General features: G+C 43.4%; 1 pseudogene; it reads left to right on the top strand.

Moving 5' to 3' along the window:
* Nucleotides 1-2,382: 2,382 nt before the first annotated feature.
* LOC117705209 (tRNA wybutosine-synthesizing protein 5 pseudogene) lies at nt 2,383-20,111 on the top strand (annotated as a pseudogene).
* The last annotated feature ends 2,111 nt before the right edge of the window (nt 20,112-22,222 follow it).

The following is a 22,222-nucleotide window of genomic DNA, read 5'->3' as shown; positions in this document are numbered from 1 at the left end:
AGAACCCACAGCAGATGGTACAACTGTCTATAATGCTAGTTCTAGGGAACCCAAACACACATAGTGCACAGACATATATGCAAGCAAAATACCTGTGCACATAAAATTAAAAATAAATAACTAAAATGTAGTATAAATAAATTTAAAGCAATAATAACAAACCAAAAACAAACAAACAAACAAAATCTGGGCCTAAGAAGATGGGTAGAAATGTTCAAGAAATGTTTACTATGCAAGCCTGGGAACCCAAGTTCAAATCCCAAGCACCCATGTTAAAGGTTAGACAGGTAGTAGGAGCAGTTGAAATCCTGGTGTTCCCACAGGAGAATGGGAGATGGGGACAGAGGAGTCCTTGAAGCTAGAGAGCTTCTGTCTCAAACAAGGTGAAAGGTGAATACACACTGACCCAGGAAGTTGTCTTCTGACCTCCAACTTGTGCACCGTGGCACTCTTCTACCTACACTCACTCACATGAGTGTGTGTGAGCACAACACGCACACAGTTCAGATGCCAGGTCTGTAGTGCAGGCCTGTAATACCAGCGACTCTGGACACTGAGGTAGAAACTGCAGAGTCTTGTGTGACTTAACAAGACAGTCTTCTCAAAGTTTAAAGGGAAATTAAGATGTAGCTTAAGATAGAGTGTTTGCCTGGTATACACAGAGCCCCTGGTTTACTTTGCAGTACTGCAAACAAACAAACAAACAAATAAACAAATACTTTTTTTTAAGAGAAAGAAAACTACTCAGTGACTTGAAGTCTGCATTTGTTGGGCAAGTGACCTAATATCCCAAATTTCTCAACCTCACCGCTTTCCCCTAGAACAAAGTCTCCTTTTTTCAAGAGAAAGCATTTGGCCAATTCAAGCCAGCTCCCTGGGGCATCTCCCCAGGGCACCTTTCCAGGGCCTGGCGTTCTAAACTTGGTATATTAATGGCCTGGGACAGACTCCCTGGCTGACTCTGGAAGCTGTCAGAATCTCACTGTAACTTCTAGACTTTTCTGGTTTCTCATGAGGCATCAACACTTTTCAGTTGTAAATCAGTTTCCATCAAAATTCAAGCAGATAGCTTCCCTGGCCCTGGAATCCCTTCTGTTCTTTCTCTCTCTAGCCTGCTAAGTTCTCAATTGCCTGAAACCCCTGTCCCCCTGGAGATGGTCAGAAATAGCAGGCTACCCAGACCAACTTCTTCAATGGTCTCATAGCTAGCTAGCTACCCGGGACCAACTTCTTTCAAGATCATCCTCCCTATGTAATCAGCAGGGCGGGGGTGGGAGGTGGGATCTGTTTCCCACAGTTTGTGTAGGTTGGCTTGCTGCCAGTGTGCTTCAACTGAAAGAAAACAATACTCTAAAATAGAAGGGCAAGAAGAAAATTGTGGAAATAACGAGAACCTGTCTTGCTGAGGTCTGGCCTGGGCTTTTTTTTACTGGGGCTGATTCGAGACTAGTCTTGGTTACACAAATTTGCCTGCAATTCAGGAGAGGGGAGAATACCCTCTGGTGGTGAAATCTATGTCTGCACTGAGTCTCCTAAACTTTTGCACTTGCTACATAGGCCTACCTTTGGACAGAGACATCTATCTACACGTAGAGAAGCTGACTCAGTCTTACCCTTGAATGACACGGAGAGGCCCAGCACTAGAAGACCCACTCCTACATGAAGGCCTCTTTTGTTCTGGGTTCTTGTGTAACGCACTATGCAAATTCAAATTCTGAAATTTATCATATTGTTTCATTATGGGAAAATACCTTTATCATGACACAATATCCAGAACCACAACTGGTTTCTGCGTGCCTTTTGTTAAGGATGAGTTTTGCTTATGGCTTTGTGTGTTTTGGGTCCATTGTTTTTCAAAAGGATTGGAGGTTTTTGTTTCATTTTTTAAATCTCATATTATTTAGTGTGTGTGTGTGTGTATGTGTGTGTTCTTGTGTGCATGCACGTGTATGCAAGGATGCATGTGTGTGTGTGTGTGTGCCTGCGCAAGCATGTGTGTGTGAGGGGGGTGTCTCTCCTTCTACCGCGCAGGTCCAGGGCCTCAAATTCAGCTTGTCAGATTTGGCAACAAGCACCTTTATCCACTGAGCCATCTCCCCAGTCCTGATGTGAGATCTGTTTGATGTTCCTGGTGTGGTTCTTCTCTGCCTTGTGCTTTAACATTCAGAGTGCATCCAATCCACAGCCAGGATCTCCTGTCTCCCCGTCAGTGTTGCTCCGCAGGTCTCAAGCCGATCAGTTGCACGGAACATGATCAAAACAGATGCTCAGGCTGTGCACTTAGGAGGCCCGGATGGAATGTTCCCTGGAAGTCAGGGTTCCTGTGGGTGCTGACCACTTGCCTTCCTGAGGCTGCACCTTTGACTTTTCCTTTTGGGAATAATGCCAGAGAGGTCACTGTTTCCAGTTCGGAATATTCCTTTTAGTCTCTCCTTTGTGAGAACTCTGCTGAAAGCCCTTTCCCTTGACCATTTGTCCTCCGAAGCCAAAGACAGCTTCTGGAGTTGGGAGAGTTTAATCAAGCCAGGGCCCCTGCTTGACACCTGGGGCAATGGGCTGCACTTGGCACTTGTCATTAAAAACTGGAATATCCTTGGTCAGACGGGAGCCTCGGGCTTAAACACAGATTTGCTCCTTGCCAGGATGCTTAATGACCACCTGGTAGGGTGAACAGCCTTCCTGGCTTGTCAGAATCTTCAGAGATGCTACCCTTGGGTGTTTCACTGTTATGTGCAGGAGAACTTCAAGCAAAGCAGGTGATTTCTTCACAGCAGTGTGGGTTTAGGACTACACAAACCGGTGCTCTCATTCTCCTTGGTTAGTTACTCACCTTTTACTTTTGTCTGCCAAGTGACATTCCTGATGTTTCATAGCAAAATCTACGATACTCAAAAAACTAATTACACTGTATGACTGTAGTTCTCAGCCTGTGGGGCGGACCCTTTTGGGGGCTAGAATGACCCTTTCAACAAAGTCACCTAAGACCATCAGAAAAACATATACTTGCATTCTGATTCATAACAGTAGCAAGTTACAGTTATGAAGTAGCAATGAAAATAATTTTATGGTTGGGGGTCACCACAACATGAGGAACTGTATTAAAGGGACAGCACCAGGAAGCTTGAGAACATTGCCTCAAGGAGTTAACCACATTTGAAAAGTGTTAGCCACCACATTTGAAAAGTGTTAGCCATGGAAACCTTCTCGTACAAGCTTAAAAATGATGCAGACATTAACTGAGACAGGCAGGCCTCCACTGCTCTACCATAACTCAGCCTCGTGAGCATATGCTATCCAAGCTGGAGAGTGTATACAAGGCTGGGAGGGAGGAGCTGCAGGGACGAGCAGACGTTTCCAGCCCAATTACCAGTGTGTGGGTATAGGAGACCAAAGAACAAAGAAGGGAGGTGGGCCGGGACAACTGGGAGAGGCTTAACTGAGGAAGCGGGTGTGGAGATGGCCAGAGAGGAATCAGAATGAAAAAAAAAAGAAAGCCTGAGATGAGAAGAATAGAATAGCCAGCCCTTCCAAGCTGAGGCTCCAGGATGCCTGTGTGGAAGTTGCATGAACTGCTATCCTCAAAACCGTATTTTGGACTATCTGATCAGTTTAAAGAGGCCATGAGCACACAGCTCAGGCTTCTGCATTGCTGCTTTTCTTGGGTTGTAGGCACAGTGCACATGGCCTTCCAGACAAGGGAGAAGTTCTCCTACCCATTCCCTCTGCCTAACTCAGGCCTGGTGTTTCTAAAGCATTGCTCAACTGCCATACTTAACATTTAGGGTGCAAAGAATTAGTACATTGCCAAAGCTCGGTGCACCCACTCCACCCTTCCTTCTATTGAATTTAGGACTGGGTGGGTCAGTCTTGGAAATATGAATGAGGAAGCCATCCTTCGATCCTGTAAATAAATGCTGGCCCAGATAACTTGGAGCACCAGCCCCATGGCTATTGCTCTCAGAAACACATGAACGTGTCCATATGAAATTACTGGAGATCACTCCTTGTTAAGGCGACTGGCAAGCTCGGCAGTTAAGAGTACCTGCTTCTCTTTTAGAGGACCTGGGTTCGATTCCTAGAACCCACATAGCAGCTTACAACCATCTATAACTCTACTTCTGGGGTATCCAATGCCTTCTTCTGACTTCTGTGAGCATCAGGCATAAACATGGTATATATATACACATGCAGACAAAATATTCATACACATTACTGGGCAGTAGTGGCCCATGCCTCAAATCCCAGCACTCAGGAGGCAGAAGCAGGCAGATCTCTGTGAGATTTGGTCTAGCCTAGTCTACAGTGTAAGTTCCAGAACAGTCAGAGTTACACAGAGAAACCCAGTCTTGAAAAACCAAAAGACCAATATACTTATTCATACACATAAAAATAAAGTAGATAAATCTAGAAATCTCTAAGCAAACAGAAAAGAACTTGCCAAAAGCAGGACTTCTGTGATCGTGTTGAAGATCCGGTGTAACAAAACAGCAAAATATCACAGCACAGTTTTAATAAAATAGCCTTTTCCTTTAAGAACTCCCAGGTTGGGGACATAAACAAAACAAAAACAAAAGCAAAAAGACAAGGCAGTGGGAAGCAGACTTGCTTGGGGGTGGGTGGAGTGTAATAGAGGTGAGACTGTGTGAGTGGAATGTATTATTTACATATTAAGAATATTTTTTAAGAAAGAAGGAGGGGCACGGTAATATATTCCTTTAATTCCAGCACTCGGGAGGCAAAGGCTGGTAGATGTCTGTGAGTTCAAGGCCAGATAGAGCTGTGTAGATAGACTCTATTCAGAGTGGGTACCAGGATCCCCACTGTTAGAGCGGGTATGGTGGCTTGTGCCTGAAAATCTCTTACATTTGGATTTTTCTGGAACTGGTCTGGGGCCTCTGTTAGACATTGACCTACAATGCCTGCTTGTGTCTGAGCTCTGAGGCTGTCTACGCCGTCTGCTCTCGATCACCTACCAGGTCCATGTTTTCCATCCTTACCTAGTTTCTCCCTTCCTCTCTCAGCCCTTTCTGTAGATAGCTTTCATCCACCCTGTAATGATCTTGATGATCCTGAATACCTACCTCAGCTCCCACTGACGTTTGCCACGTTTGCCCGCAGGCCTTGCTGCCTTCTCATGCTTAGAAAAGTATGACCGTGTCGATACTCATCCTGTGCTTGAACTTCAGTCACAGAGCCGAGTGACTTTGGCCACCCTCCTGGTTTTTGTTGGTTTGACTTGAAGACAGATTGGTAACTCCTAGCCCCGTGCTTGAAAAACATGAAGGGAAATTCCATGGCACACGTGGCATAGATTGACCAGATACCCTCCTTTGCGGAAACACTCACTGGCTTTCTTCCTATGGTCACTGACTGGTCTTTTATCATATCTTCAGCTGAGACTCCTCCACTCATTCTGTTTGTTGCAGATGTCCTCTTGCCTCTCCTTGTCAATCATCATGTTAAAAAAAAAATGGTGGCACTCGGCTTTGCCCTTGGTGTTATCAGTTAGATCTCTATCAGTGGAATTGAATACTAGGACTTGGTCCTTGCTATTAGGTTAAAGGTTTCGTTGGAGAGGTCCCAGTTCTTTTAATCAATTTTTAAAAATAAGACACTGCTTTCAAAATCTTGGCTTGAAGGTCCTTCCTCTGAATTAAGAATACTTATCTCTGAATGTCTGAAAAGTCCCAAACAAGATTGGCATCTCCAATCCTACCAGACAGCTGTCCTTCCCTGGAGCCTTGCACTATGTCTGGAAAAGAATGTGGACAGTCACAGTTGGCCAGCTGCTGTTGTGCTCAAAGAGGATCTAGCATTTAGGTGAAGAATATCTTTAAAAAAAAAAAAAAAAAGACAGAGGAAGAGTATTCTACCATTCCTGTACCATTGCACGCTACAGCAAAAGCCTTGCGTTCTCCCAAGTTCATTTAGTTCTGGTTCCAGGCTCGAAGCTCTCTGTGTGTTGCCAGTCATTAGTCCTTCCTGCATTCCTCCAGAGCAGGGAGCCGACAAGTGGAAACAACCATTTCCAACTGTGGATGAGAGGCACTAAAGACTCCAATAACCAATCCGGGCATTAACATGATGATATGTAACCTAAGGTACCAAAAGGCTCCACAGAGCTGTACACGGTGGTCTCTGAAGCACCAGGGCTGGCTCCTGTACGTGGAAGGCCCATGATGCTGTGTGCAGGCCACACTGTCCATGTAAGGGTCGGTGTCCTGAGCCACCTTCTGTCTGAGCCAACTTTCTTTCAGAGGATGGCCACAGACGTGTGTGAACTCTTGTGCTAGAAGATTTCAGCCCTTGGTCCTAACTGCTATGACAATAGACTTATAGACCTCAGTGTGACCCTATTTCCTCATTAGTAAGGAGATCAGTAAAATTCCTGCCCAAGAGCAGATACCTCAGAAACCGACTGAGTGCATCCCTTAGAACCCAACACACGCATGCTCAATACACAATGGCTTCTTTTCATTCTCATTTATTCACGAATTTACTTGTTTTGAGACAAGATCATACTCTGTAACCCAGGCAGGACTGGAATTCATTATATACTCCAGGCCAGCCTTGGGTTTGGGCAATCTTCCTGCCTCAGCTTGCTCCGTGATATTATCATTGTGGACTGCCACCCCTGGCTCTCACTTGTTCTTTATTGTGCTTCTTCTGAAAGGTTTCATGCTGGGACTTCTCATCCCATACAACGAGCAAAGGCCGAATGCCAGCCATCAGTTGTAAGATGGAAACTTTCCTTCCTAGTTAAGGAGCTTCAGGTGCCAGACAGGCCTTTGAAGGGGTTAGGAAAAGCCAGAGACAAAAAGAGGAAACATTTCAGTACCCTTGAAAGCATCTGCAGAAAATCCACTTGTGTGTTTTAGTTTCTTAATTAATTAATTTTTTTCTTTGATATAGGGTCTCACCTTTTGGTTTAGGCTGGTCTCCAACTCATGGCAATATTCTTGTCTTAGTCTTCATGGTGCTGGGATGACAGATGTGAGCGCCCAGTTTTGGATTTAAGTGTTCTGTGAGTCTGTCCAGTCATGAGCACATACCTACTACCCCACACTGGGAATCACACACAGCCTTTTGGTTAAATGTTCTCTCATGCTAAAGCTTAGGTCTACTTACCTGACACAAATCCTTCTATTGCATACATATATGTGTGTGTGTTATATAATAGTTATATAAAATATGATTCATTTATATATTATATAAGTATATTATAAATATATAATGTAATATGTATCAATACCATCCATTCTTATCCTGTTCCTTTCAGCTGCACATTCATTTCGTTAATATTCATTTTCTTTCCTTCCTAGATGAAGATGCCTCCCTCAGTCATCAGGACTCGTTTTCAAGTGCCTTCTGCTCTGCTGGGTACCTCTGACCCAACCCTCCTCATCCTTTGCTATTATGATAATATTATATGGTCTCAAAGCGAGATGATAGAAGTTATAAAAATATGGTTCTCATATGTAAAAGTAACACTAGCTATGTACATGACTGCTTAGTAATTATGTCTAGTGGCCTGTTAGCAGAATAATACAGTCTACATCATTAGAATCATAAAATATTTTATTAATCCTTATTTGGAAATAGCACATGTCTATAATTTTAGCACTCTGGATGTCTGTGAAGGAAGTCAAGAATCCAAGACAAGCCAGGGCTGCATATAAGCTCTTGTCTCAAAAAAAAAAAAAAAAGTTTTCTCAAGACCTAGGATGAGGAAAACTAGTGCCTCCTGCTGTCCTAAACGCTTATTGCCTGGAGGTAATCTTAAAAACAACAGGGATAAAAAGCCACGAGTCTCAAAGTTAAGCTCCAGTCATACTTGAATGATAGTCTACTGTGTAGAAGATTTTATTTTTTTGGTTTAAAAACAAAACAAAACAATCATAGAAGTCGTGTGGGTAGCTCAGAAGGTAAGAATGTCAGCTACACAAGCACGCATCCTTAGGACCCACACAGAAAGCTGAGTGTGATCATGCATACCTACAACCCCAGCCCTGTGGGTGGTCAGACAGGCAGATTGCAGGAGGCTCCTGGCCAGCAGCCTAGCTCCAGGTTTAGCTGGAGACTCTGACTCCAGGCAATGCGAGATAAAGCTGGATATTTAACATCCTCCTCTGCCTCCGCAAGTACGTGATTACACACACACACACACACACACACACACACACACACACACACACACTCAAAGGAAAACATCTATGCTGCAGTTCTGAATGATAGAAAAAGAACTCGTCAGAAACTTTAACCAGTTTTCTCATAGGCCTGGGACGATTTGAAATGGTTTCTTCATTTGGTTGGTTGATTTTTTTGGCCTTGGTTTCTCACCTGCTTACCCTCTTCAGTTTATCCCCACCCCCACCCCCCACCCCCAGGGGAGATACAACCTTAGACCTGTGCATGCTAAATCTAGGCGTTATGTCTGAGTTACACCTATCTGTTTTCTTCATAGCTTTTAGTCAAACCCCATCATTTAGATCCCTCCAGCCCAACCCTTTTCCGGAGCCTACTTCCAACCACAGTGTCCTTTCTCAGTGCCCTTCAGTCAGACTGTTCCTGTGGTCCCACCACGGAGCATGTGAGGAGCAGAATACTCAGGGCCTATGGAAGATGTTTTCTTCTCTGTAAAAGGGGGAAGGGGAGGACTCACTGCCCTGGTGTCCAAGTTTCCTGCCTTGGGGTGTCATTATATATGGAGTTGTGGAAGCAAGCCTCTTTGCAACTTGAGACAGAAAGCCAGAGAATCTCTGGGAGACTGGCTCATCCCCCTGCTCTTGTGTGGCTGCTGAGGCTACTTAGTTCAGCACCAATTCAGATTTATCTGTGAAGTTCACAGGCTCTTAACATTTTACCCATCAATGCTCTGTAATACATGTGTTCAGAACACACCTTCGTCTATACATCCTAGCCCTGCAGGTAAAAGACTTTATTTCCTCAAAGCTCATCTCCTATTAACCAGCCAGTTTCCTCAGTTGTGCTAAGCACACTCCCTTCAAATAATACCAAGATAATAACAGTTTACATAGGCACCAAAAATGTTGGAAAGAATGTCCTCAGTGGAGTCCTGTGGGTGCTACGTTTTCACAGTGAAACATTCTTTTTAGGGGCATTTGAACTCTGGGCCCTGCTGCTGCTGCTGCTGCTGCTTTGTATGAGTGTGGAGCCATTGAGAGGAGAGGCTGTACTGTGGAAGTGGGTCACTAGGGGCATGCTATGTAAGTGTGTGTGCTCTTGTGTGTGTGTGTGTGTGTGTACGTACAGAGGTCAGAGGATAACTTCAGATGTATTCCCATCATTCATTCACCTGTCTCTCTTTTATTTCTCTTCTCTCTCTCTCTCTCTCTCTCTCTCTCTCTCTCTCTCTCTGTCTCCCACTGACTGAAACTTGACAAAGAGGGTTGGCCAATTATCTCTGCCTCCCCAGCAACAGGATTATAAGCGATGACTACCCAGCTACTGCAGTTATTATTATTATTGTTGTTGTTGTTGTTGTTGTCGTCTTTGTCGTCATCGTTGTCATTGTGTGTTCTAAGGCTCAAACTTGGGCCCTTGTGTTTACAAGGCACAAAGTTTGGTGAGTGAGCTATCAACCTAGCCCTAGGGGTAGGATTTTGAATGGTATAGCCTGGCCCCCCTGTTTCTGGCCTGATGCTCTGTTTCCTGTATGCTACAATGTTGTTCATCTCATACAACCCTGCTGCCTTGGCCTGCTGGGACCACAATTCTCATGAGCCAATATAAACCTGCTCCATATGTTGTTCCTGTCATGTATACATGTCATGAGACACTGTTATGGTTTGAATGTGAGATGTCCCTCACAGGCTCCTGTTATGTCCCTCACAGGCTCCTGTGTCTGCACACTTGGTCTCCATCTGGGTGTGCTTGGAACTTCCATCAGGAGGCAGGAACCTGATATATAAATCTGAGTGTTCAGGTTTCTGTAGGTCATCTATATCAGCCTCACACTATGCAAGGCTCATAAATTTATAAACTTCAAAAGAATAAAAAATATTACTTAGAAAATAGTGAAATAAAGTATACTTGAAAGAAGTAGTGCAGTAAGGCTGGACTTTTTTCCAATTTAAAAAATGTAGCCAGGCAGTGGTGGCGCACACCTTTAATCCCAGCACTTGGGAGGCAGAGGCAGGCAGATTTCTGAGTTCGAGGCCAGCCTGGTCTACAGAGTGAGTTCCAGCACAGCCAGGGCTATACAGAGAAACCCTGTCTCAAAAAAAATTTTTTAATTAAACATTTTCTTTTTTTACTTATTCACTTTATACCCCATTCACTGCTTCTGTGGTCACATCATCACCCCTTCTGGTCACCCCCTCCTAAAATCCTTCCCCCATCCTTCTTCCCCTTCTCCTTTGAGTGGGTGGGGGCTTCCTGGGTATCTCCCTACCCTGGCACTTCAAGTCTCTGTGAGGCTAGGCACTTCCTCTCCCACTGAGGCCAGACAAGGCAGCCCAGCTATAAGAACATATCCTATGTAGAGGCAACAATTTTGGGGATAGCCCCTACTCCATTTGTTCAGGACCCACATGAAGACCAAGCTGCACATCTGCTACATATGTTCGGGAGGCCTAGGTCCTAGGCCTGGACTTTTGAAAGTTACAGTCCTGCCAGGCATGATGATATACACTTTAATCCCAGCACTCAGAAGCAGACAGATGTCTGTGAGTTTGAGGCCAGCTTGATCTACCCAGCGAGTTCCAGGAGTCAGGGCTACACAGTGAGATCCCATTGCAAATAAAACAAAGTTATGGCCCAGCCCTTGGCACAGTCTAATTTCTGTTCTCTGCTCTGGCAAGATGTGAACAAGTTGAGTCCTGACTGGGGATAAAGTCTGGGGATAAAAAGAAGCTGAGTCACAATTAGAACTCTGGCATGTGACTCTGAAAGTCACACTTTAAAAACATGCCTTTGCATCTTTATTTTGTGTCTCTCTATGTGTGCATGTCACTGCATGTATAGAAATCAGAGAGCAGCTTGTGGGAGTCAGTTCTTTCCTTTCAGGTGGGTCCCAGGTATCAAACTCAGGTCAAACACACTTAGTGGCAGACATCTTTACTCCAAGCTGTCTCAGGGCCCCATGATGTTCATATGGCATATGGTGCCACTTCCTTAACACTTAGAGGCAACTACGGTGGAATGAGCTTCTGTAAACTATAGTAAGCCAGCTGCTCCCTCCAGTGCTCCACTTTGGCTGGAGTAGGAATGACAAACTTGGAGTCTGATGTGCCAATGTAATCAATCATATACCAGGAGATGGATGCCCCCTATGCAAAGGAGTCCTGGAGCTGTTTTCCATGCATTTGATTGAGAGCCTGTCTATATTCTCAAGCTCAAGTAAAACCACCTCCTGAAGGCTCCTGGGTCAACATTGCTTAGGAAAGGGAAGTTCTGTTCTGCCCCAAACCAGTGCTTTCAGCTCCTGACTGCTCTGCAGATTAAGGATCTGTCCCTTGATGTGCCCTCTCTTGCTGGTTATCCTCCGCAGGGAGGGTATCAGATCTTGGATGTTCATGCTGAAAGCGGAACTTGTGACCTCTGCAAGAGCAGAGAATGCTTTTAACCCCCAGTCTTTCCTGTAATCCCCAGCCCTTGTCTTTCCAAGGCTTCTGTTCCAAGGACAAGAGTCCCAGGCCTCTGTGCTTCTCAGAGCATCTGTAGGATCTTTTTGTAAAGATGCTTTTCTTTTTCTTTTGGTGGTTGCTATTGGCATACAAAAAAATGGATTTTATTTACAACTTTTTCCTACACACACACACACACACACACACACACTTACAGTTTGTTCTTATTCCTCATATATAATTATCATCTCCCCCAACACCATTCCTCGTTGGTCTCTTATTCTTGAGCCCTATGAGGTAACTTTGTTTATTCAGTAGCAACTTCCTCTATTGGAGGTGACTTCTTAGGAAAACTGGTTAGAAGAGGTTAGAGAAAGGTGGTTCAAGTTTGCTTTTTTTCTTCCCAATGACCACTTTCTTGGGTGATTTTTCTTTCTAGACACAGCAGCACACCGTGTTTCCAATGTCTCAGCCTCAGCAGCACACCCGTATTTCTGATGTTCTAAACACAGCAGCAGCACACTCGTGGTTCCAATGTGCTTTAACCACACAGTCCTTCTGCTTCATTGTTCCCTCTGAAGACTTCCAGAACAATCTTGACATGAGCCTGCTTTACTTTCCCCTGGGCAATCTCTTGCCTTTCATCACACTGCTTCAAAGATCTTAAAATCGAAGGCCTTTTTATTTTTGAATACTCCAATGTAACCAATTGATTATTTCCTTTTGTGAAACATCCTGATGCCACAAACACTATGGGTGCCTTGAGCCCTTGTAGGCCTGACTCACTAACGGCTCACATGTCCATCTTGATCTAGTCACAAAGCCTCTTGGGTAGAAAAGCTAACACACTCAACATACAATCGAGTCTAAACACTGTAGGAGGTATTTCTACCTATGTTTTTTGACGGAGTTTTCAAAATAACTATCCACTGGGCAGAATAGTATCTAGCACATAGTAGATGCTCATGAAACATCAGCTGAATGAGTAAAGAACTCATAACATCCATTTTATATATTAGAAAAAGAATCCCACATGAGTGGGGATAGGTAGCACACACGCATCATTCAGCAGTTAAGAAGTTGAAGCAGGAAGGGCAGTTCATTCCACAGTGAGTTTAAAGCAAGCCTGGGCTGCGTGAGATCCTGGAGAGTCCTCATGCATGGGGAGGGAGGTGTATGGTGGGAAGGAGGGAAGGGAGAAAAGACAAGAAGGAAGAAAGATCATCGATGAAAGCAATCATGTTTATTCGGGGCTTGTTTCTCCCCTGTCTGTGCCCTCTCCCTCTGTACCATTTGCCCTCAGAGAAGGAAAAGTTAAATCATCTGAAGTCAGCTCCCAGGTGCCATGAGATAGCAGCTGCAGGGCTTTCCAAATCATCACCATCAACACTGACTTACACCCCTCAGATAACCAAAGCCCTTTAATCCCAAGGCGTGACAGCAAAGGGCAAGGCTCCAGTTTTCTATCTACTGTGGATAAGAGTCCCCTTCATCTCACTTGTCTGGGATAGCAATTATCCAAACGAGTGTGGAGACATGCCCAAGAAAATTCAGAGGGTAAAATTAATTGGACGATTGTGGGTTGTGTAAGGACTCATAAAGTACTGACATAATCTTGGACCTGTCACCCTCTGGCTGCCTTGGCTAGCTCCTTCCTGGGCTGTGGGATCTCTTGGAAGCCTTTCTCCATCTCTGTTCCTTCCCTGCTATCCCTTGGGTCCTGGTCCTTCTCCCATCTATGAGCCACTGTGATAAACTGTCCTTGAACTTGAACTTGAACAACCAACGTGGTCTCCATCTGCTTTTCCTGACTCACTGTTGCTTTAGTGGCATTGGTAGCATTCCTTCTAAAGGCACACAGCCATTGTCCTTCTTTGTGTTTCTATGAAGGGTCTCACTAAGTAGTCCTAGCAGGATTGAAACTCCCCTGGGTAGACAGGCTAGCCTTGAGTTTGCAGCAATTCCTCCACCTCTGCTTCGTGAGTGTTGGAAAGATGGATATGTCTCATCACACCCAGCCAACCTCCGTCTTGGTTTCCAAACACAGTTGGCTACTTTTACCCCCAATCTTAAGCACCTTAATTCCCCCAACTTGTTTGCTCAAAGGCCTGGGTTCAGTCTCAGCCTCAAAACAAAGCTGGAACAAATCAGCTGCTAGTGGTTTTCCATAAAGCCAAGTGGAAGTTTTTGTATCAGATCCCCCTGTCCTTAGTAGGCCTCCAGACCTTAGCACAACTGACTCCATGATAGAAGTGCCGTCCAGGCTGTAAAACTCAGCATGTAGACGGTACCACCTGCCAAAACTAAAACAAAGACCTAATGCACCAAAGTCCATAGTTCTTGCAAAGTCTCTAAATGTGCGAATCTTGCTTTTTGGGTTCTGTTGTTCTGCTTCTGGCTAACTGTTCTTGTTAACTGAAGGATGTCAACCCAGGAGATGGTTTTTGTGCTTAAAAGCTCACCTTGCAAGAAGCTCAGGGCTGCAGCCGGATCCTAAACATCCAGTGTAGTCACTGACTGGCTAATACAATTTTTCTATTGGCTTAAAGCGACATCTGAGCAGTTTTCTCTGGTGGCTACCCCATAACAGTTTTGTTTTATAAGTCCAAGATGGTGGGACTCATGTTTAAAATCTCAGGACTCAGGAAACTGAGGCATTGCCTTGAGTTTGAGACCATTCTTGGCTATGTAGTGAGAGTCTGTCTAAAAATAAATAAAATAACAACCTTCAACTTAGTCACCAAACTGGGCAATTTGATAATCTGATGCTCAAACCTGAGTCGGGCCCATAGTAGGTTCTACCATGGAGCTGCACCTTAGTCACAAGTTATATTTTCATAAATTCTGGTTGGATAGTAGATGTAAGATAGCTGTTTGACTGATATCAATTAATATCTTATTTACCTTGCTTTATTATTTGCCCTACTAAGCTTTAAAATTTTGATGTGTCAAAGCTTAACTTTTTTTGCAATTGTTGGATTTTGTTTTGTTTTTGTCTTTAGATTGGGTCTCACTCTGTAGTTTAGGCAAGCCCTGAATCTTTATAAAGTCCAGCTGGCCTTAAATAATAGCAATTCTCCTGTCTCTGCCTCCTACGTGTTGGAATTCAGGTTTAAGTCACCACTTCCTAAAACAGTTTTTTTTTTTTTTAAATGGTGGATTAGAAGCTGCCCTCAGTTGACCTGCTTAGGGAGAAGAATCCACACAGGATCTGTAGGAGAGACTCTACTACAAAGGAAGCATTTAATCCACAAAGATAGCAAGAAACTGAGGGTAGTGGTCCATACCTTTAATCACAGCACTCAGGAGGCAGAGGCAGGTGGATCTCTGTGAGTTCAAGGCCAGCCTGGTTTAGAGAGTGAGTTCTAGGACAGCCAGGGCAACACAGAGAAACCCTGTCTTGGCGGGGGGGGGGGGGGGGGGGAAGGAGGAAGAACAAGAAAAAGAAGAACAAGAAAAAGAAGAACTAGAAGCCACCAGAGCTCCAATGAGGAACAGAGACGGAGAAACCTCATGCAAAAGTTAAGCCAGATGGCCCTGGTAAAGAGGCCAGCAGTCGCATAATCCTCCAGTCTTCACAAGTTGCTGGTTTTGGTGATACAGAGATTCTTCTGTTGGAGAAGTCATCTACAGAGTGGAATCCCATTCTGTTACTCTGTGTGACTTGGAAGTCTGGCCTACCTTGGGGAACCTGAGAACAAAGGACAGCCACAAGGCTAAGAATGTGGATTCAACTTCCCATAGCCCCAGGAGAAGATAACTCTAGGCTGCAGCTTTGAAGAACATGGAGGTGGCCAGCTGAAAAGCTCTTACAGAAGGTTTGTTTAGCTCAAGTAGTGACATAACACTTCCCCTCCCTCCAAGGGCCAGGAGCAGATCTTGTCAACTAAGAGCCCTGGAGTTGGAGAGTCCTGTGCCTGAGGTCAGCAGATGGATGAACTGCTGGAACCACCTGTCTTCCCTTTAGTGCTACAGAGTCTCAAGGACATCTCTCCAGCTGGCTGATCTGTCTTTGGCCATCTGGAAAGTATGAAGTAAGTCTACACATGTACAATCTCAGTCAGAGCTTTAGTTGCCTTCTCATACTTGCCAATACACTTGGGAAACACCTCCTACCTAAGACACATATGAACTGACAGCAATGCTCTTCAAACTGTTATACAAAATCATAAGGAAAGCCACACTACCAAGCTCCTTCTATGCAGCCCATATCATTGTCATACCAACAGTGCATACGAATAAACAAAAGAAAGAAAACAACAGAACAGTTACCCTGGTGAAAATAAAAATTAAAATTCTCAATAAAATACTTGTTAATTGAACTTAAGACACAATAAGATCATACACCACAAGTGAGTTGGTTTTATCTAAGAATAAAAAGTTGGTTCAACATATAAAAGTCAATGAATGCAGTATGACAGATATTGTGATTTAAGGACAGAAAGCACATGTTCTCAGTAGATACAGAAAATTTCCTTCACAAATGTCACCATTCTGTCTCGATAAAAGTTCTAAAGAAGCTACAAATAAAAAGAATGGGATGTGTTGAGGATGTGGGGATCAAGGGAGAAAGTTGGGGTGGTTGTGACTAGGATACATTATGAACATGCATGAAACCATTGAAGAATAAATAAGATACTCTATTCTAAAAGGAGCATATCCCAATACAACACAATAAAGGTTGTAATGACAAACCATGAACAACACGATCAGTGGGGGAAATTGAAAATGAGATGCTTTTTCTGTTGTCTTAACTGTAGAATGACACAAGGGTACCCACTCTCACTACCCTTATTCAGTATAGTGCTCAAAATCTTAGCTATAAAAATAAGAAAAAAAAAAGAGGTGTACAAATAGGAAAGGGAAAAGTCTAATTATCTCTATTTACAGATGGTATAATCTTATATTTTTTAAAAAAAAATGAGGATTCCACAAGAAAACTCTTAGACTGGAGCAAAAGTTTCAGAAAAGTAGCATGATGCAAAAAATCAATAAACAAAAAGCAGCAGTTGTTCTCTATGCTAAGTGAGATGGTTTGAGGGAGAAACGGTCCCCACAGGCTCACGTATTTATATTTTTGGTCCCCAGTTGGTGGCACAGTTTGGAGACTGTTATAAAACCTGTAGAATATCTAGTCTTGCTGAAAGAAGCACATTACTGAGGGCAGACTTGGAGAATTCATGGCCTGGCTCCACTTCTGCTTCACTTTTGTCTGCTTCACACTTGAGGTTGAAGTGATCTCTCAGCCTCCTGTTCTGGCTGTCTGTTGCCATGACTCCCCCACCATTAGAGACTCTCTCTGTGTAACTGCAAGCCATATTAAACTTTCATAAGTTGATTGTGTTCATGGCGTTCTATCTCAGCAACAAAAGGTAGATAATACAGGATGTGGTACCAGGAGTGGGGAGTTGCCATGTGAACCAGACCATGATGTTTTTTTTGAGGAATATGGAAGATTTGGTGACATTGGATTAGAAAATAGCTAAATGTTATAACCAGAATTTAATGGGCCATTCTAGCAAGAGACTTGAACTTATGGAGAAGAATCAGAAAAAAAAAAGAAAAAACTCACATTCACAATAACTTTAAAAATGTTTAGGAGTTAACATAACTGGAAGTAAAAGATCTTTTGAAAACATGAAAGAAACAATTTAAGTAATATGTTAAAAGATTAAAAGACCTCCATGGATTGTTAGATTTAATATTGGAGAAAAATAACTATATTACCAAAAAATGATCTAAAGATTCTGAGCAGTCTTCATCAAGATTCTGATGATATTCTCAAAGGTATGAAACAAAATAAGACCTAAAATTCATGTGGATGAATGGATGAACACCATAGCCTAAGAAATCTCAAGCAGAAAGAATAATGGTAGAGAAAAATAATACTTAATCTCAAATTATGTTATAGAGCCATAGTGACAAAAATTATGTGGTGCTGTTGCAAAAAAAAAAAAAAAAAAAAAAAAAAAAAAAGATACACAGACCAATATAGAATAGAGGAACCAGAAACAAAACCCATACAACTAATGGACCTAATTTTCAACAGAAGTGTCAAAAATAAACATTAAAAAGGCACCTCTTCAACAATTCATTTTGGAAAAATCGATATTCACATGTAATGGTTAAAACTCAACTAGGAAAAGTGATATGTGCCTAAAATACCAACACTAGGGAAGCAAAGATTGGAAGGGCAGGTGTTTACAGCTGACCTCACCTACATAGTGAGTCAGAGAAGAGCATTGGAACAACACTGTTTCAAACAAACAAGTACACACACACACACACACACACACACATGGAACAAAACTGTACCTGTATTTCTCATCTGATACAAAAGTGAATTAAAAAATAGATCAAGAATCTTAATATAAGACTTGAAACTTTGAAACTGATAGAGGATAAACATTTCAAGGTGCAAGTAAAGGCAAAAACTTTCTGGAAGGATTCTAATGGCACAGAAAATAACCCCACAAATTGACAAGCTGGATAATATGAAATTTAAAAAGCTCTGTACAGTGAAGGGGACACCTACCAAAGTAAAAAAAAATAGTCTACAGAACTTTACCTATGGGGTAAAATCTCTGCCAACCATATGTCAGCATTGGGATTAATATTTCAACTATATAAACAACTACAAAAATGAACTATCAAAGGAATAAAAATGGTCAGATCAATAAATAAGCCAATGAGCTAAGTTGTAATCCTCCAAAAGAAGAAGTCCAAATGGTCAATATATATTTTAAAATGTTCAACAGTTTCAGCCATCAGGCAAATGCAACTAAAAACTGCTCTAAGAGTTCATCTCAACACAGATAGAATGGCTAATGTCAAGAAAACGAAACAGGAAGCCGGACATTGGTGGCGCACGCCATTAATCCCAGCACTTGGGATGCAGAGGCAGGTAGAATTCTGAGTTCAAGGCCAGCCTGGTCTACAGAGTGAGTTCCAGGACAGCCAGGGCTATACAGAGAAACACTGTGGAGGTGGGGGAGACAAGAAAAAACAAACAAACAAAAGAACGCAAAACAGGGTGTGGTGGCACATGCCTTCCCTCCCAGCACTTGGGAACAGAGACAAGCAGATCTCTGTGAGTTGAAGGCCAGCCTGCCCTACATAGTGAGTTGCAAGCCAGTAGGGCCACACCTTGAGAATTTGTTTTTTAAAAAACAATTGAATGCATAGGGGCTAGAGAGATAGCTCAGGCAGTTAAGAGCACTGACTAGATGCTCTTCTAGAGAATCTGAGTTTGATTCTTAGCACCCACATGACAGCTCACAACTGTTTGTAACTTCAGTTCCAGGGGGTCAGAAGCCTTCTTGTGCACAGATATACAAACAGAGAAACACTTGTACACATAATATAAAAAATGAGTGTTTTTAGAAATAGGAGAACTAGAGAGATAGCTCAGGGGTTTAGAGCACTTGTTGCTTATTGCAGAGGACCTGGGTTCAATACCCAGCACCAACAAGGCAGCTCACAAACATCTGCAACTCTAATTCCAGAAGATCCAGCATCCTCTTCTGGCCTCTGAAGGTGTCAGGCACAAATGTACACATACATACATGCAGGTAAAATACCCATACACATGAAATAAATCTTTAAAAAAATGAAAAGTATGTATGTATGAATTTTAAAAGAGAGCCAGAACAAGAAACAGAAGGACAGAACATTCTGCACACAGAGAAAACCTCTTGTGCTAGAAGGACTCCACTGGGATCCTGTGCAAGCAATGAACAGTGGATTCCCTGAGCCAAACTAGAGGGAGGAAAGAAGTGAAAATCCATGCTCCTGCAGCTGCACAGATGACTTCGCTAAACTTTACCTTTCAACAAGTTGGTCCGGAGAGCGGCTGAAGAAGCACATAAAGAATTCATTTCAGAGGATGAGAAATACTTCTTACGATCACTTGGAGAAGACCTGAAGAAGGATGCTGTAGGTATCAGACAGCAGATTCCATCGTTAGAGGGAAATATTAAGTTTCCCATGTTCTTTGAAGAGGAGCAGTTCTTTTCCAGTGCTTTCCTAATTAGTTCACCTGGATCTCAACTCTGGACTCACTATGATGTAATGGATAACGTTTTAATACAAGTGACAGGAAAGAAGAAAATTGTGCTGTTTAATCTTCGAGATGCACAATATTTATATTTATCAGGTTCTAAATCAGAAGTGCTGAGTGTTGACAGCTCAGACTTGGATAAATACTGACTCTTTCCTGAGGTGAGGAAGGATGAGTGTTCATTCTCTTGAAGCTGATGATGTCCTATTCATCCCTGCCTTATGGTTCCATACTGTAATTTCTGAAGAGTTTGCAATGGGAGCAGATATCTTTTGGAAGCACCTTCCTTGGGAATGCTATGATACAACCTATGGTGACAAAGACCCTGTAGCAGCATCCAGAGCTCTGCAGATGTTGAGCAGAGATTTGAAAACACTGGCTGAATTACCAGAGGAATACAAAGACCTCTCTATGCATGCCAAATGGTCTTAGGCATTCAAGGCAAAGCCTCCAGCAAGAGTTAAAAAAAAATTAATGAACTAAATGTAGTAAAAATTTAAAAATAAATAAAAATTAGCTCAATTATTTGAAAACTATAACCAGATGTAAATATTTAAAGATACTTTTTAAAAACAGGAAAGATAAGTCTCAGGTTTATGGTATAAAAGGAGACGCTTATCTGATTTCTACTTGGTATATATTTAGAATGTGTTGCAAACCTCTGTGCCCCACACCGCTTCAGTCCTCAGGTCAGGATTCAGCAAGAGAGAGAGAGAGGACGGACGTGAAGAATGGAGACCAGACAGAGTATGATTCAATCCCGTTTATTCTTCAGTCTCTCTTCCTAGTCCAAGTCCTAAGTCTTGAGCTCTTAGTCCCTAGTGCCTCCAAGTTCCTGAAAGGGTTAAAAATTTTCAAAATCTCCTAGTAGGCTGGGCAGAACCAAGAGTGCAGGTCAGCTTGGTTGTGAGCTCTGTGTTTCAGGAACTTGGCTGACCACAAGATAAATGGTTGGTTACAAATAGGCTCTTAGAGAATAGCCTATACAAAATGTTTCCCAAGATGACTGTTCCTTGGACCCTGTCACAAACTGAATAATGGGCTGGGACTTTCCACAGGTACTTTCCAATAACTCTCTTTCACTCCCCCTGGGTTGTGGTTTCCCCCCTGAGTTGTGGTTTTTGGCTTTAAATTATCTCTGTCTCCAAAGCCCAGGGGTCAGACCCCATTGCCCCTGCATGGGCTACAGGTCTTGACCTCAGCATGTTGACTGAAATATACCTCTTGCTGATTGCATCAAGTTCGGTGTCTTGTGAGTTAATAGGTGGCCGCAAATTCCTGAGGCTTGGGTGAGGTCCTCCCTTCGTGGGGGCTTTACATTCCAAGATCCAAGTTCTCTTCCAAGTGCCTGTCTCGAGTCTCAAGTGCCTACTCCCTAGTTGCCTGTCTCAGCCTCAAGTGCCTACTACCTAATTCCAAGTTCTTCCTCCAAGTGCCAAGTGACTAATACCTAATAATAATAATTTCTTCTGTCTGCCTCTCATCTTTTATATGTCTCACTTCTAAGCCACGCCTTTAAGTCACACCCTTAGGTCTTGTCTCTAAATCTGATCTCTAAGTCACACACCTTTAAGTCTCACACACCCAAGGGAAAATTCTGGGTATCTAAAACAAGATGTTATCAGAGTGTGCTCAGCTGTTGTAGGCTGTTGTAATCAAGTCTCTTGTCAGGGTATATGGCTCAAGATGGCTGCAAGGATGATAGACACCTTCTGTCGGCTCCCCACAAGAATGCTTAGTGGAACCATTCTTTAGCTCTAAGATGTAAATAACTAAAATTCTGACTATCTATCTATCTAGAGAGAAGCATGGGACTACATTCCCATGAATTACTACCATACACACAGTACTGGAGAAGGAAGACATCCAGAGACCTCTTTCTACTGCCACACCACTCATAACAGAGGGAAAAATGCCCAGAGACCTGCCTGCCTCCATGCCATGCAGTGTGTGTGGGTAGGGGAGGTCACCCAGAGGCCCACCAGCCATCTGGTCCTGCCTGCCGTGGGAACCACTACAATGTGTGTGTAGTGACAGATGGGAGAGAAAGAGAAGCAGAGCAGTTTGAGCATTGTGAAGAGAGTTGAAACTGGAGACATGAGGATGGAGAGGAATAGCCTGTTGTGAATAGCCATCCCAGTCCCCTGAGGCCATGGTGAAGTGTTAGGGCCAGCTGCCGCTTAGGCCTGGGTCCATAGCCATGCAGTAGTAGGGGTCTGTGTCGGTGTCTCATATTACCACTAGAGGCCATGGGAATGTCCCTGGTCTGGGCAGCCACTGGGGACCACATGGCTGTTCTGGAGCCCACTGTGATGCTCTGAAGAGCTGGCACTGCCCCTCACATCCTGCACAGTCAGAAGAGCTGGTCCTAGGTCATGAGAGAGGATGAGCTGGCCCTGCCCCTCACCAGCTACAGGACTCAGAGGAGTGGGCCCCGCCCCTCACCTGGGCAACAGAGTGGAGCTGGTCCTGATGGAGAAAGGATGGGTGAGCCATCTCTGAGGGTACAAAGCTGGAAAGCTGACTCAGCCCCTCACAGGCTGCAGCACTTGGGAGAATGGGCTCCATGGCTCAA

Source organism: Arvicanthis niloticus, chromosome 3, assembly GCF_011762505.2.
Source record: "Arvicanthis niloticus isolate mArvNil1 chromosome 3, mArvNil1.pat.X, whole genome shotgun sequence".
In the NCBI taxonomy this organism is placed as follows: Eukaryota; Metazoa; Chordata; class Mammalia; order Rodentia; family Muridae; genus Arvicanthis; species Arvicanthis niloticus.
Note: the sequence above shows the minus strand (reverse complement) of the source record. Positions and strands in the feature narration are given on the sequence as shown.